The 14,193-nt window shown below is 38.9% G+C and overlaps 1 long non-coding RNA gene across 1 annotated transcript in view; it reads right to left on the bottom strand.

Moving 5' to 3' along the window:
- The window catches only part of LOC119936529, an 86,314-nt gene extending 72,822 nt beyond the window's left edge, over positions 1 to 13,492 (bottom strand). The window contains exons 1-2 of the long non-coding RNA XR_005453795.1: positions 13,369 to 13,492; positions 12,241 to 12,349 (exon numbers count right to left, since the gene is read on the bottom strand). This is a non-coding gene — a long non-coding RNA (uncharacterized LOC119936529). The remainder of the gene's footprint in view (positions 1 to 12,240; positions 12,350 to 13,368) is intronic.
- Between the last annotated feature and the right edge of the window lie 701 nt (positions 13,493 to 14,193).

Raw genomic sequence — 14,193 nt, 5'->3', positions numbered from 1 at the left:
TCTTATTTTCTTCATTTCATCTCCTTTCACTTTTTTTTTAAATAAGTTACAATGGCTTCCCTCACCTTAAGCCTCAGCTCTATAGGTATATTTGTTAAGCATTTACTACAAACCAAGCACTGCAATGAGTTCTGGGGAAGATACAATATAATCAGGTCCCTGTCCCACATGGGGCTCACAGTTAAAGAGGGAAAGAGAACAGGTTTTTCATCCCCATTTTACAGATGTGGAAACAAACATGGAGAAGTTAAATGATTTGCCCAAAATCACACAGAAAATGTATTGCTGAGCTGGGATTCAAATCCAGGTCCTCTGACTCTGGGTCCCTCCTCCTTCCACTAGGCCAAGCTGCTTCCATTTATAAGTGGGAGTATGTGGAAAAAGTTCATTTTTTTGGTTTATTCTTTCAGGTGCAGGGAGACAAGGCTCAAAATATTTCTGAGTCCATACCAGGAGGCAGGTAGAGATAGTTTCTTCTAAAGCCTTGTATCAAAAGTCCTGTTTTGAGGAACCTAAGAAATGGGAGTCTGAGAAAAAGGTTTTTATTCCAGCCAAATGTTTCTGGGATCTCATTAACATGGAATTTGGGGGCTTTCTTTCAAAGTATCCCCAGTTTTAAACCACAAAGCCTGGAACAGAGACTTACTGCTTTATAATGGGCTAGACTCTAAAACACCCTCTACAGATAATATTAATGATATGAGAGTTGAAAGTGAATAGGGAAATTATTAAAGACAATTGATACCTTGTCATTGATAGATTTCCGGGCTTAAGTCCAGCACTCATACCTGTGTCAAGTTCATGACTTGTTCCTGGTAATTAGAAAGATGTTTACTGGATTTATCCTGAGCAAGCCAAATTCCCCCAGATCGCTTTTGGGTGATGAAATTTTAAAAGGACTTTACAGGCCAGAATATTTGTTCAGTTTTCTTAGAGAAATTATACACAATTAATATCTTATGAGTCCAGAGTTCATACACTTTCCAGTTTCTTTGAAGATGCTTGAGAGCAGCATGAAATTGAATTCTCAGCAATTTAAGACTACTTCAAAATGGTGGGGTATCCAGAAAAGAAATTGACTGGTATAAATTGAACGAATTACATAACAGAATTTCATAAACAACCAGCACTATGCTGAGGAAGGTGCTGCCAAGTATATTTTCTCTGAAGAGTAATATTCAGTCAAAAGTTCCTTTTCAGTTGTGGCCTCTGATGTGGGCTGCTTTAGCTAGAACCTCACTGTCAGTAGTGGTAATGGTATTTATTGAATTACTACTAAGAGCAAGTCATTATACTAAGCACTTGGGCAAAAACAACAGAAGTATGAGCTCCATTCCCTGTCCATAGGGAGTTCACACTGTAGTGGAGGAGCAGACATAAAAATATTGATAAATAGAGAAACTGAATATATAGGAAAACTCAAAATGCCAATGTTCTAATATAGGAAATATACATTCTGTACTCCTTGATGGTACTGATAGAGACAAAATAGTAGTCTGCATTAAGGGTCTAACCCAGAATGGCATTGTGATGTTATGATCTTAGATGTATGTTTAGCTCAGGACATTTGAGTTCTAATTGTTCAACCCTCTGTATTAAAAAATATTATTCTGATCCTCATAAAAAAAGGTCTGTTGTCTTTATAACAATCACTGTTCCAAAATCAACTTCATAGGGTCTCATTACAACAGATTACATTAGGACATTAAAGTACCGGAGCTGTATTAATCATCAAGAAAAGCATTGTATCACAGAAAAATTGTTCCACAGTGAAATGCCAACCAATCGATCTGTGGTATTTATTAGGCATCTATTTGTGCAGAGCACTGTACTAAGTGCTTGGGACAGTACCTCAAAGGATAAAGGCAGGGTCCCACTCTTCAAGATGCTTTCAATCTAATAAGAAATATAGATCCCCATTTGAAACCTCCCTTCCCCGTTACCATTTACTACAGAAGATCCAGAAATGTACAATTAAGCTACCTAATGGAAAGGCTTCTCCACCTCTTCACTCTATCCCCTGGTGTATTTGCCACTACTCCACCCCTTGAATGTGAATGATGAATTTAAAGAATGTTATGTTTTCCAGTGACCTGGTCTCCTTTAACAATGATTAATCATCATTGCTGTAAGGATAATCCAAGTGACGGGACCTTGTCTTTTCCCATTTGTCTTGATTAATGGGTTTTATGGCTGAGATGCACAAAGTGAAGGAGAATGTGAAAAGAGAATTATCTGAGGCAATGGGCAGAGACTAATCGTCTGAGCTCACACAAGAGTAAACAAGTAAGAAAACATACTCTACCAGGAATAATGACTGATAATGCTCCATAATTTGGAGGAAATAAGAGCTAATCCATTATCTCCTGTTTGTTTTTGTATAGGCCAAAGATCAATGAGAAAATTATGCTCCATTAGTAAAATGCAATTCTTCCTCCCTCCATTCCTTCTTTCCTTCCCTCCTCCTTCCTTCCCTATTTCCTTCCTTCCCTCCTCCCTTCTTCTGTATTTTCCTTCCTTCTTCCATTCCTTCTTTCCTTCCTTTTGTCCTTTCCTTCCTTCCTCCCTTCCTTCTTCCCAGAAATGTATGTTCCACCATTCGTAAGGGGCTACCCTTATCCCCTGAAGACCTTATCACCCACAAGGTGAACTCATCTTCTTACTTTATTGGCACTGAGCACATTGGCACAACTTTTAAATAGAGAATGAGTGATGGCAGCTTTGTTAGTTCCTCCTGATCACTCATTGCAAAATAGGTTTCCCTCTTCAAACCATCATCTGAGACTAAAGAACAGTCTCAATGGTATTAAGAGCTGCAAATAGCAGAAAGAGGAGCTAAATTATTTTTGTCACGTCTTTGGTAAAGTCTTAATTAATGTCTTGTCTCTATTCTTTTTACAATGTGACAGTTAGCCATCACTTAGAAGGATCAAACCTCTCATGACTGAATTTGCAGATTTGTTCACATCATTTTTCATATATTTTGTATTGAAAAGTGTTTCGATATCTTTTCGCCGGGCACCATGTGGAAGAGATTGCACATCAGACAGACCATTGACCTCATCAGCCACTCTCTCATTCATGAAGAAAAATCTCACCATCAATAGCCTCATCTTCAAGCCCAAAGAACAATTATATATACTGAAATAAATTGGTCATCAGCTTTCTTTCCTCCAAGTTTCTTGTCCAATTGATATTTGCAATCCATTGGCAATCAATCTTCAAGGAAAAGTTGCACCCATTAACCTTTCATATTCTCAAATTCATCAGTGCAGAAGGAAGTCCAGATTTGAATTGGCTAGTTGCTCTAAGCTGTTACTGTGCACTAGCCTGAATAAAGTCAGGAGCCCAGGAAATTAGTCAGGTATCAGTATTTGTTTTGAGGGGTTCTTTTTAATAATTGCTAGGCCTCTTTTAGTGTAAAGCAATGGTGTATTTCAGTACAGCTCTGTAAGTGTTATTTTTATTCCCCATTCTGAGTTCATCAGAATGGTGCCCTGCATCCTGTTAAGAGTTGGTATGCGCATGTCTGAGGCTTGAAGTTGATTATGTTCCTGAAGAAAGACTTGGTTTGTTACCTGAAGTCATATTGTAGGAATAGGGAAGGAGTGGGGGTGGGGAAAAAAAAATCAATCAATCAGTGGTATTTATTGAGTGTTTACTATGTGTCCAGTGCTTGGGAGAGAACAATGCAAATGGAGCTGGGGTGGGTTAGAGGGCAGAATGACATGGCAAAGTTGGGGGTGGAATTTGGGGGAGAATCCCCACCATTTGCAAACTTGTAATAACGATAAAATTCTACTTGTACTACGACATGAAGAATCCATTTTTTTTCTTCTCCTTGTGCCTTGGCCGCTTCCCTACAGACTATCAAGATTATGTTGATTTGTGTTACATCTACAGCACATTAAGTCTCTGGTGCATGAAAGATCTTCTTAATTGGTTTAATTAACGGATTCCAAATATTGTTGCAGGGAGTAATATCCCAACTTTTAGGATAGTTAGCGGGAAGAACACACTTAACTCTGAGGTATTGGATGAAGGCATAGCAGAGCCTGCTGCTGATGAGTTCATATATGCATCCATGATAATAGACTGCAGTTGCTATTCCTACCAATCATCTCTCAGAGTGTTCTGTTGACCGTTGAGGAACCATCTGAGAGAGAGTGAAGCTGACTCAATGAAACCCACCACCACTATTGGAAAACTATTCAAGGACAAGTCTTGCTAATAGTGAGGCACAGTCACACTAACCACTTAATATTATTTTAGGGTTATGCTGTCAGAACAGGCAGGACTGATCATTCAAGCTATAAATTACATCCGTCATGACTCTATGGTCAATTTACTGCTTCACGTAGCAACACAGAACTTATAATTAGGTTAAAGAATGGACTTTGTCAGCATAGGACAAAATGAAAAAGAGGGAGGGGGTTCATTGGCCCAAATTATCCAGTTTGTAAATCTTCACAATCAAAATTAACTGGCTCTTCAACAACACTCCCCTTCACTTAAAAAAGAGTCAATGTCCCACTCTCATGAATGTTAGGAATAATATATCAGGGCCCACTGGGCTCTTGCAATTATTTGCAGAATTCCAAAGATCCAAATTCATTCATGAAAAAAACCAAATTCTCCTTGATGAAGTGGAGTCAGAAATCCCTTGTGTCCTGATATTGAACAAGAGGAAAGCAGATTATTGTCCACCAAGAGCCTTCCACTACAGGAAAGCAACATTCTTCTTCAAAATTTCAACTTTTCCTTTGAATATACTCCCTTGGCCATGTTCCCAAACAACTACGGACAAATTTAGTTTTTTAGAGAAAGAGAAAATGTGTAAAAACTTCAAAGGGAAAGTTTTCTAGAGCAGAGAATACACACCTCTGGCTAACTAATGTGTTTTATGTGGCTACTTCCTTGGGAAAATATCCCACTCAAAAAAGACACTGAGTGCATTTTAAAGACAGTGAGAGCAATCTGTACTGACAGTAGATACCATTCCAGTAATAACCCGAGACAGAGTGGAAGAATAATGAACAGGAGTGGTCAGGATACATGATTGCAGTAAGTCCTAGAAATGACTTTAATCAAGTGTCTGTGACAGATAACTCAACCTATCATAGATGTCAACTCCATGGGGATGAGGGAAGCCTCCTCCCTCCCACCCCACCTATTCACACAGACAGAAGCACAAAAATGGATTCCCATATATGGGGGCCGAAGCTACTGTTTGGACTTCTACCGGGTCTGAGACCAGACTCTTGGCTTCACAAATCCATGGCTTTAGACAAGATCTGAGAGTTTCCACACGGAACGAAGGATTTTGAAGTAGGAACCCAAAATTAGGTCATTCCAATACATTAACTCTCCAAGTCCAGTATGTCATTCCTATATCCTATCCCTCTTGGTACCCCCCGCGAGGAATTCAAGAATCACTTCACTTTTGCCCTGCAACTCAAAATGAAAAATGGACACCAATGAGCCTTGAATAAGGAATAATTCCTACTTACCATTAGACTCTGTAAAAGAGAAAGAGCCACTGTCATCATTATAATAATCATCACCATCATTACCACTAATAATGGTTATTGTAATAATGATTGTCAATCAAACAATGACATTTATTGAGCATTTACTGTGTGCAGAGCACTCTACTAAGGGCTTGGGAGAGTATAATACAACAGAGTTGTTATAACCATTCCCTGCCCACAAGGAGCTTACAATCTAGAAGGGAAAACAGATATTAATATAAATAAAAAAAATTGTGGATCATGATAATGAAGAAGATAATAATGGACCCATGGAAAGCAGTAGGGCCATCTTCCAGGCAATCAGTACAGTGCTTGGCCCATAGTAGGTGCTTAGTTGTAAGTAAAGATCACATCTACCAACTCAATTGCATTGTACTTTCCCAAAAACTTAGTACAGTTCTTCGCATGCAGTAAGTGCTTAATAAATACCATTGATCGATTGACTGATATTTATTAAGTGCTCTGGGAAATAAAAGATAGATTAGTCATTGTCTCTGGGTTCAAAATCAAAGAAGAATTCCAATTTTATAAATGAGGGAGCTGAGTCCCAGAGAGATTAAGAGATTTGCCCAAGGTCACATAGCAGGCTAGTGGCAAAGACGGGACTAGAACCCACATCTCCTGATTTACAGTCCATGTTCTTTCCACTAAAACATTAGATACGGTCAAGCAGTGTGCTGCCATCTCCCCCAGCACTTAGAACAGTGCTTGGCACATAATAAGCACTTAAATACCAATATTATTATTATTACTATTGCTATTATTATTATTACCAACCCTCCATTTCACATTGAGTGCATTCTGAAATAGTCCTTGGCTGCTCCAACAAACACTCTAGAAGCAGCAGTTGTGTGAGAAATCACTAGCAGTTAGTCTTAGGCCTCTCAGCACAAAAAGATAGACTCTCAGACTGCACTAGCATCAGCACCATGATCCTTCTTTATTAATTTGTCATTAGAACCCCTACAATCCCAACATCTCCATACCCTCAACTCTTACATTGCACATTATCTTTGACTGTGCCTGTTTCACTTTAAACTCATTCAGACCTGAGCTTAGAGCACCAAGCAATGCCCTTACAATGTGTGCAACAAACCTCAGGGACCATCCTTCCTCTCTTTAATTCTGCCCTTAGCTATACCTCCATAGCTAGCAAGCCAGTTCCACCTAGGCATTCCAGGGTTTTAGCTCACCATCAATGTATTGGCTAATTGTCCAGCAAAGCTACTTTGATCTGGATACCCTGTTACTTGGTGGTTTGGATATCATTCGTGACCCTCTTCGCTTCTTCTAAATACTATAGGCATTGTATTTGTTTGTGATTCTGGTGCCTTTCCATGCCTCTCACTTAAGTCCTATCAGCTTTTCAATTACTTCCCCAAAGTGGTGTAATGGCTGAGGTTTTCAAGCATCCATGAAAGAAAACAGTAAATGACTGGTGAAAAACAGTGTGGTCTATTGGATAGAGCATAAGCCTAGGAGTCAGAAGGACCTGGTTTCCAATCCCAGCTCCGTTGTGTAGCTGCCGTGTGATCTTCTCTGTGCTTCAGTTACCTCATCTGTAAAATAGGGATTGAAACAGCTAGCGCCATGCGGGACAGGGACTGTGTCAAACCCTATTTGCTTGTGTGCACCCCAGTGCTTAGTACAGTGCCTGGCACATAGTAAGTGCTTATCAAATGCCACATTTATTATTATTAAGCACTTACTAGGTGTCACGTGTATGCTGAGCCTTGTGGTAGATACAAGTGAATCAGATTGGACATCCAGGTTCACAGACAAAGGGGGAGGGAGAACAGGTGTTCTATCCCCATTTAACAGAGGAGAAACCTGACACAGAGAACTTAAGTGACCTGCCCAAGGTCACAAAGCAGGCAAGTGGCACAGCCAGGATTAGAACCCAAGACTCCTGACTCCCAGTTGGGTGTGCTGTCCACTAGGCCACGCTATGGGGCGGCTTCACCCCATAATGGGGGTTACTCCCGCTGCTTTGTATTTCCTATGTATCGCTCTAATCTTAATGGATTTTAATGGCCACTAAATGCAAGGATTTCACAAGGATAGGCATCTGACAGAGTCTGTTCATTTAGCAGAGTTAGTGGATTCTAATGAGGTGGCATAATCAAACTGAAAGAGGCAGGAGCTTGGGTGTCGGGGCAGGTAAGTGAATAGCCTGAATATGCCATTTCCTGAAGTTAGCAGAACTTCCTTTTTTTGTTTCACTTTTTAATCCTGAAGGCATTACTTCCCTGTGTATACATTTATGCTAATCATATACCACCGCCGTGGGTTCTTCTATCAATATGAAATGTTTTGTACTTGCTGTTTTTGTGCATCTTGTATTGTTATGTGCAATATACAAAATAATGTGTCTAACTATGCCATTTATGCTTTTGAAAGAAAAAGCAAATTACTTACTGAAGAGAATGGCATTTGCATGCATGTGTGTCAGCTTTCAAGCCATTTCCTTCTACAAAATATTGCTTTCTACACTTAGAAAATGCATCCATCCATCAGTTACAAACCATTTCAAAGCACTTTATGAATCTACAGAGCAAAATGTACTTATCTTACACTGGCAGTGTCCCAGCTGTTACAAAATTGCTATTGTCCTAATACTTACAAGGCAATTTTAGCATCAGTTAATAATTTTACAGGATAGATAACTTCTAAAGCATTATAAAATGACAGACATTAAACAATAGCAACTTAGCATTTTTTGAAACAGTTCATGACAGCTTAAAAACTAAAGTGATTTTAATGTATAGTCTATGCAGTTTTAGTTTCTCACTGACAATTCCTTTAGAAGATAAAAATGTGAAAATCCTTTTAAATAGTGGGTGAAAGAATAAAACAAATTTATCTTTAAAAGATATTCAGTAAAAATCTCAATTAGGAATAATGTTTCAAATCTTCCCATAGAGAGATAGTAGATGACAAGAACTTGAATTTATTTAGGCAGAAAAAAATGATGGTATCATTTAATGGTAGGGTACCACAAAATAAAAAGGCATATCTATTCATTAAGTTGAATACAAAAAGAAAAATACAGTGAACAGCATTTTATATAAATCAGTATGCATTATTTCATCCTGAAAACTGTTTTCTATCAATCTTACTTTAAAAGCATCAGATCAAGGCAAATTCAGGTTAAATTCATATCCATTTCTTTCCCCCTTTTATTGTCCTTGTTTAAGGCTCCAGCTTAACTGCCTGGTCAGTTTTTGGCTAGACATTCAGAATTTACCTTTGGTAACTAAAGACTCAGTGATGCACAAAGCCATGGTGATTCAAAACGAATTCATTAATTGGCAGTTTAATATTTCTGCGAGTAATCATTTTAACGAACCAATGTGAAGCACAGTAGCTATTTTCAGAAGTAAAACCAATTATTCTGTGTCATCCCAGAAACAACTAATTGATCCCTTTATCAAACTCCAACCCCTAAATCCTTCAGTACCCAATTTCCAGCTCCATATCTGAACCACGAGACACACTGAAGTAGCCCGTAAGGCATCGGTCTGTATTAGAAGAAATTATTAGTAGGTGGTCATAATGCAGCTGTTTTCAAAATATGGCCAGTCTTCAAAAGTTGCAGTTTCTTTCAAATGGATTTCATTTTGTTATGAATGATTACATTTCCCAGAGTGTAGGGGCCTTAGACTGTTGTGAAGTAGATTGTCTGGACAATTGGGAGCAGAAAAAAAAGTTCCTGAGAGCTTTTTGTAGTTTATGGCATTTTATAAACATAACCTCAATAAACCAATTTTGTGAATAAATCCAAAAGTTTACCAGCCTATCCACTAGTCAAGAGCATTGCTGGAAATATTAAGGATTATATTAGAATATTTTTCACTCCATCCCAAATGAATTATTGCTTTCCCAGCAGGAATCAGCAGGTAGGTTTTTGCAAGACTGCCATAAACAAATGCTGATCACTGAAGGTTCACTTTTTCAAACTAGCCTAAATTAGTACAGACTTTAATGCTTGAATGTAAAATACCCAGTAAATCAGGCCAATGGTTCATGTTTGCTGATTCTTCAAGGACCTCCAGTAGCTGCCCATCCACCTCTGCATCAAACAGAAACTCCTTACCTTCAGCTTTAAACTTGCCCCTTCTTACCTCACTTTGCTACTCTCCTACTATATCCCCATCTGCACACTTCACTCCTAGGTACTCACTGTACCTGATTTTCATCTTTCTTGCCACTGACCTCTCACCTACCTCCTGCCTTTGGTCTGGAATGCCTTCCCTTTTCATATCCGTCGGACAAATACTCTCCACACCTTCAAAGCCTACCGAAGGCACATCTCCTCCAAGAGGCCTTCCCTGACTATGCCCTCATTTCCTCTTTTTCTCCATCCCTTCTGCTTCACCCTGACTTGCTCCCTTTATTCACCACCCCTGACTCCCAGCCCTTCTGCAGTTATGTACATATCCATAATTTATATTCATGTCTGTCTCTCCCTCTAGACTGTAAACTCATCATGGACAGGGAATATGTCTGTTATATTGTTGTGTTGTACTCTCCCAAGCACTTAGTACAGTGCCCTGCACTAAGTGCTCAATAAATAAAGTTGATTGATTGATAAAAAGGGAAGTGTCAGCATGAAACGCAAATGTGAAGTTTGCAGGCCCCAATTAAAATTCTTCTTCTCTCATGCAGTGACTTAGGTAATAAATTTTGGAATAGTGTGTTTTTTTTAATCAACTCAAAATTGTCCACTGGATAATGGATGAAATTAACCCATTATGTGTGAACTCACTTCATAGCCAGTTGATGAATGTGTTCCTAAATGTTGAGTAGGAATTTCATTTAGAAGGGTCTTATTTTAGACTTGATCATGCTAGGAAGTAAACTGCAGACTAAGAGCGGACCCAGTCTTTGTCATTGAAGAACATACATTTTAAAGAAATCTATCCTTAGAATAGGTGCCATGAGCACAAGTTAAACATATTTTTGAATGTTTGACTCTTCAACCATTCAATCTTTACTCCCTTGGTTCCTAGAACAAAACCTCTCCTTTCCACCAGCTACTTGGTAGTAAATTCAGAATTATAAATCCTTGCAGGCAGATGAGAAAAACCAAACAGGTTGAAGTCTAGTTGACCTTTACATCCTGCCAGCACCACCAGGCCACACAGGCAGACCATGGACCAAACAGAAGCTACACTTGAGTAGGCAAATTCGTGGTAGATTCTAAAATACAATAGAGAACAGCTTCTCCATATGCATGGCGATATAAATCACTATGGTCAATCTCCCATTCAGTGCATTGGAAATTGCCATAAACTGCTTCCATTACCATTGAATGCGGTGTTATCATCTGAAAAGATCCTGTGCTGTATTCTAGGGATAATCCAAAACCACACAATTTACTAGCAAGGGACTTGATGCCACAGTGACTTCCACACATTGTCAAAGGCACATAAGACCCATATCATTTTCCCTATCATAACATCTGGCAGGTACATGCTGAAGTAAAGGCTGATCTCTCGCTGCACTTTCAGGGACGGTGCTAATATCTAGGAAGCTTGTTCCAGATTGGATCCAGCACAGTTGATTCCCAGGATACTTGATTAGTTCATTCATTCATTCATTTGGTTATATTTATCTCCATAAATGTGCTTACTGTGAGCATTGTACTAAGCATTTGGGATAGTACAATATAACAATGAATAGGCACATTCCCTTCCCACAACAAGCTTACAGTCTAGAGATAGCTTACAACTGATTCACAAGCTCAGCAGAACTGAGATCCTGGGTCAGTTATAATAATAATAATATTGGTATTTTCTAAGCACTTACTGTGCGCCAGGCACTGTACTAAGCACTGGGGTGGAGACAGCAGATCAGGTGGGACACAGTCTTGGTCACACAAGGGGCTCATAGTCTCAATCTCTATTTCACAGATGAGGTAATTAAGGCACAAAGAAGTGAAGTGACTTACCCAAGTTCACACAGCAGACAAGTGGCGGAGCTGGGATTAGAACTCATGACCTTCTGATTCCCAGGCCTGTGATCTATCTACTATGCCATGCTGCTGCTGCAATTTTAGAACTATCTGAGTCTTTTAGGACAGAACAGGATCTCCTAGGGTTATTTTCAACAAGCTCCACTGGTTCTCTTGTCAGGACTACTACCTCAGGATGACATGAACTGCTCAGTCTGGCCTTAGTACAGGGGATAGTGTGATGTATCCTAGAGTCTGCTGAACATCTTCGAGTATGGAGATATACCCAAAGGCTTGTGCTAGGAAATTCTGACATATCCATGGAGGAAAGCATAAGATTTTCTTGACTAGGTGATAGGATAGAGTACCTCCCTCCAGTCACCTTTCTCTATCTTTCAATATCTTCATTCCCTCTTCAAACCTACTTTCCGAATAAAGAATACTATCACCACAGTGCCTTCAAATGCTTTTTGGTTTATATTCACTAAACAATTAGGGAAAGGTTTTGACTGAGTTGAGTAGTTTCTAGTATCTGAGTCTGATAGTTCTTAATAAGATCAATTTCCTGTTGGCAATGTACAGACATCACTAAGAATATTTTCATTACTAGACAATGGAATGGTTATACAAGTCAGCTGAAGTTACCCCAACTGGTTCTTTCAACCTCACTCCAGGGTAAAGCAGTGCTATGTGGTGGCTTCATACTGTTCAATATTTTCTAAGCTGTCACGATTGAGAATGTAATGAGAGTACCTTGAAGGTAGAGTCAGAAAACAACTCCAATCTATTTAGGAACTCTTTTTAGGATTATCACGAGTCACCCAGGAACCACTTTATGTTGACGACTGAGCTCTTGAAGCACCTACACAAGAACACACACAAAAGATTAAGAACCACGTCGCAGAGGCAGCATAGAACTATGGACTGAAAATAAAACTGAAAACAACTGAAGTTATGTACGAGCTCAAGTCCAAGAAACTCCACAAACTTTTAAAGATTTTCAACAATAAACCAGAATATAATGTTATTACCAAGTCCTGTGACCACAAAAATACACTATGCAATGAGGCAGAAGCAGAAAACAGAACTCCAAAACACCAGGATGACTTTGAGGAGATTACCAGACAGAGCTTGGTGGCCCTTGGTCTCTGTCCTCTAAGGGACTCATAATCTGAGTCCCCTTTGATTAGCCCTTCAGTCAGTTCCCTATCCCCATATCTATGCCATCTGAGAAAACAGTCCTCTGCCTTTCTCCTTGAACCTAAAGGAAGTACCAGATTAGGGGATAAAAGCTCCCAGATCTGGACATTTACCCCACTAGATTGTAAAACCTCTGAGAACAGGAATTATATATACACACTAACTCTACTGTTCTCATCCAGGTACTTAGTATAGTGCTCTGGACACAGAGGTCAATAAATACTATTTATTGGTTGATTATGACACCACCCACCCACTATCTTTAAATCCCATTTCAATTAATCACATCCTAATAAGGTCACATCCATTCTGACTGAGGAACTGCCAAAGTTTTCTATCCATAGTGAACAAAATCTTGGGTTTGATCCAGACCTCATTGAAGATTACCAGTGATTTTCTACTTTCAAGTTATTGTCATCTCACAAGTAATCTAGTTTAGTAATGCTTTTTGCCCTAAGTTTTCAAAGGTATCCTATATTCTTTCCCCTCTTTTTCCTTCCATAGATTCCCAGTTATTTTCCAATTTCACATTTTATACATTGACTCCATTTTCTATCTTCTCCATCAAGTTCACAAGCCCCTTCAGAGATCCCCTGAAATCCTATTTCTTCATGAAGTCTTTCTATGAGATCAAAAGATTTTCCTTATTCCTCCTCCAGTGCTATAAATTTCCATACTCACTTTTTAAGCCCAGTTCTTTGGTAGCTGAAAGGGGTTTCGTGTGTTCTGACAAAGAAAATGGAATATATCTTTCACTCAGTTCTGCACAATAATGGTTTCTTCTGTCAAGAATGATAGATGGTTATCTCTTCAGGACCAAAAAACTCTGCAGTCAACATAAGAACAAAGGAACAGTAGATTTGTTATTACTAAGGCCAATCAACGACCTATTCAGCCCAATATTCTGTCACCCACCATGGCAACAGGGAGCCATCTATATGTTCTTAAACACATTATTTTACCTTTCTAAGCATTTTGCTCTGATTCAATGAATGTTTCCCTGAGCAACAATAAATGAATCACTTCGATTCTCATCATTTCAATACTTGGTACTGAAAACCAAAAACAGGGCTAATTTTGAATTTCTGTTCACACTTTAAATAAAAATTCCCCTTCAAACTTAAATAATATTAAACATGTCCACACAACTCTATTAGGTTCTGGTGGAGGACAAAGTTACCTTCTTCAGGTTAGAAATCAGAAGAATGCTCCTTAGTTTAAATTCTAGCTTCTAAGGTAAGAGAGAGCTGATGCGTGAGTGGCTGAATACCTAAACTTAGTGAAATGTTTTACTACTTCAAGTTAGAGGGAAAGTTACTTTCGTGGGGAACTTTTAGGCTTTAAAAGAATGGGGAGAGCAATTTCTGGCAGTAATTCTTTGTCCTTAATAAGGGAGGAACTGACCTCTTCAAAGTTGACATTAACAATGCAGATGCTCTTTGAAAAGCTAAAAGTGACTCCAATTACATTTCTTTCATGCAGGATACATCCCAGCCTGGAGGAAGG

Source organism: Tachyglossus aculeatus, chromosome 14 (assembly GCF_015852505.1).
Source record: "Tachyglossus aculeatus isolate mTacAcu1 chromosome 14, mTacAcu1.pri, whole genome shotgun sequence".
Taxonomy (NCBI): domain Eukaryota; kingdom Metazoa; phylum Chordata; class Mammalia; order Monotremata; family Tachyglossidae; genus Tachyglossus; species Tachyglossus aculeatus.
Note: the sequence above shows the minus strand (reverse complement) of the source record. Positions and strands in the feature narration are given on the sequence as shown.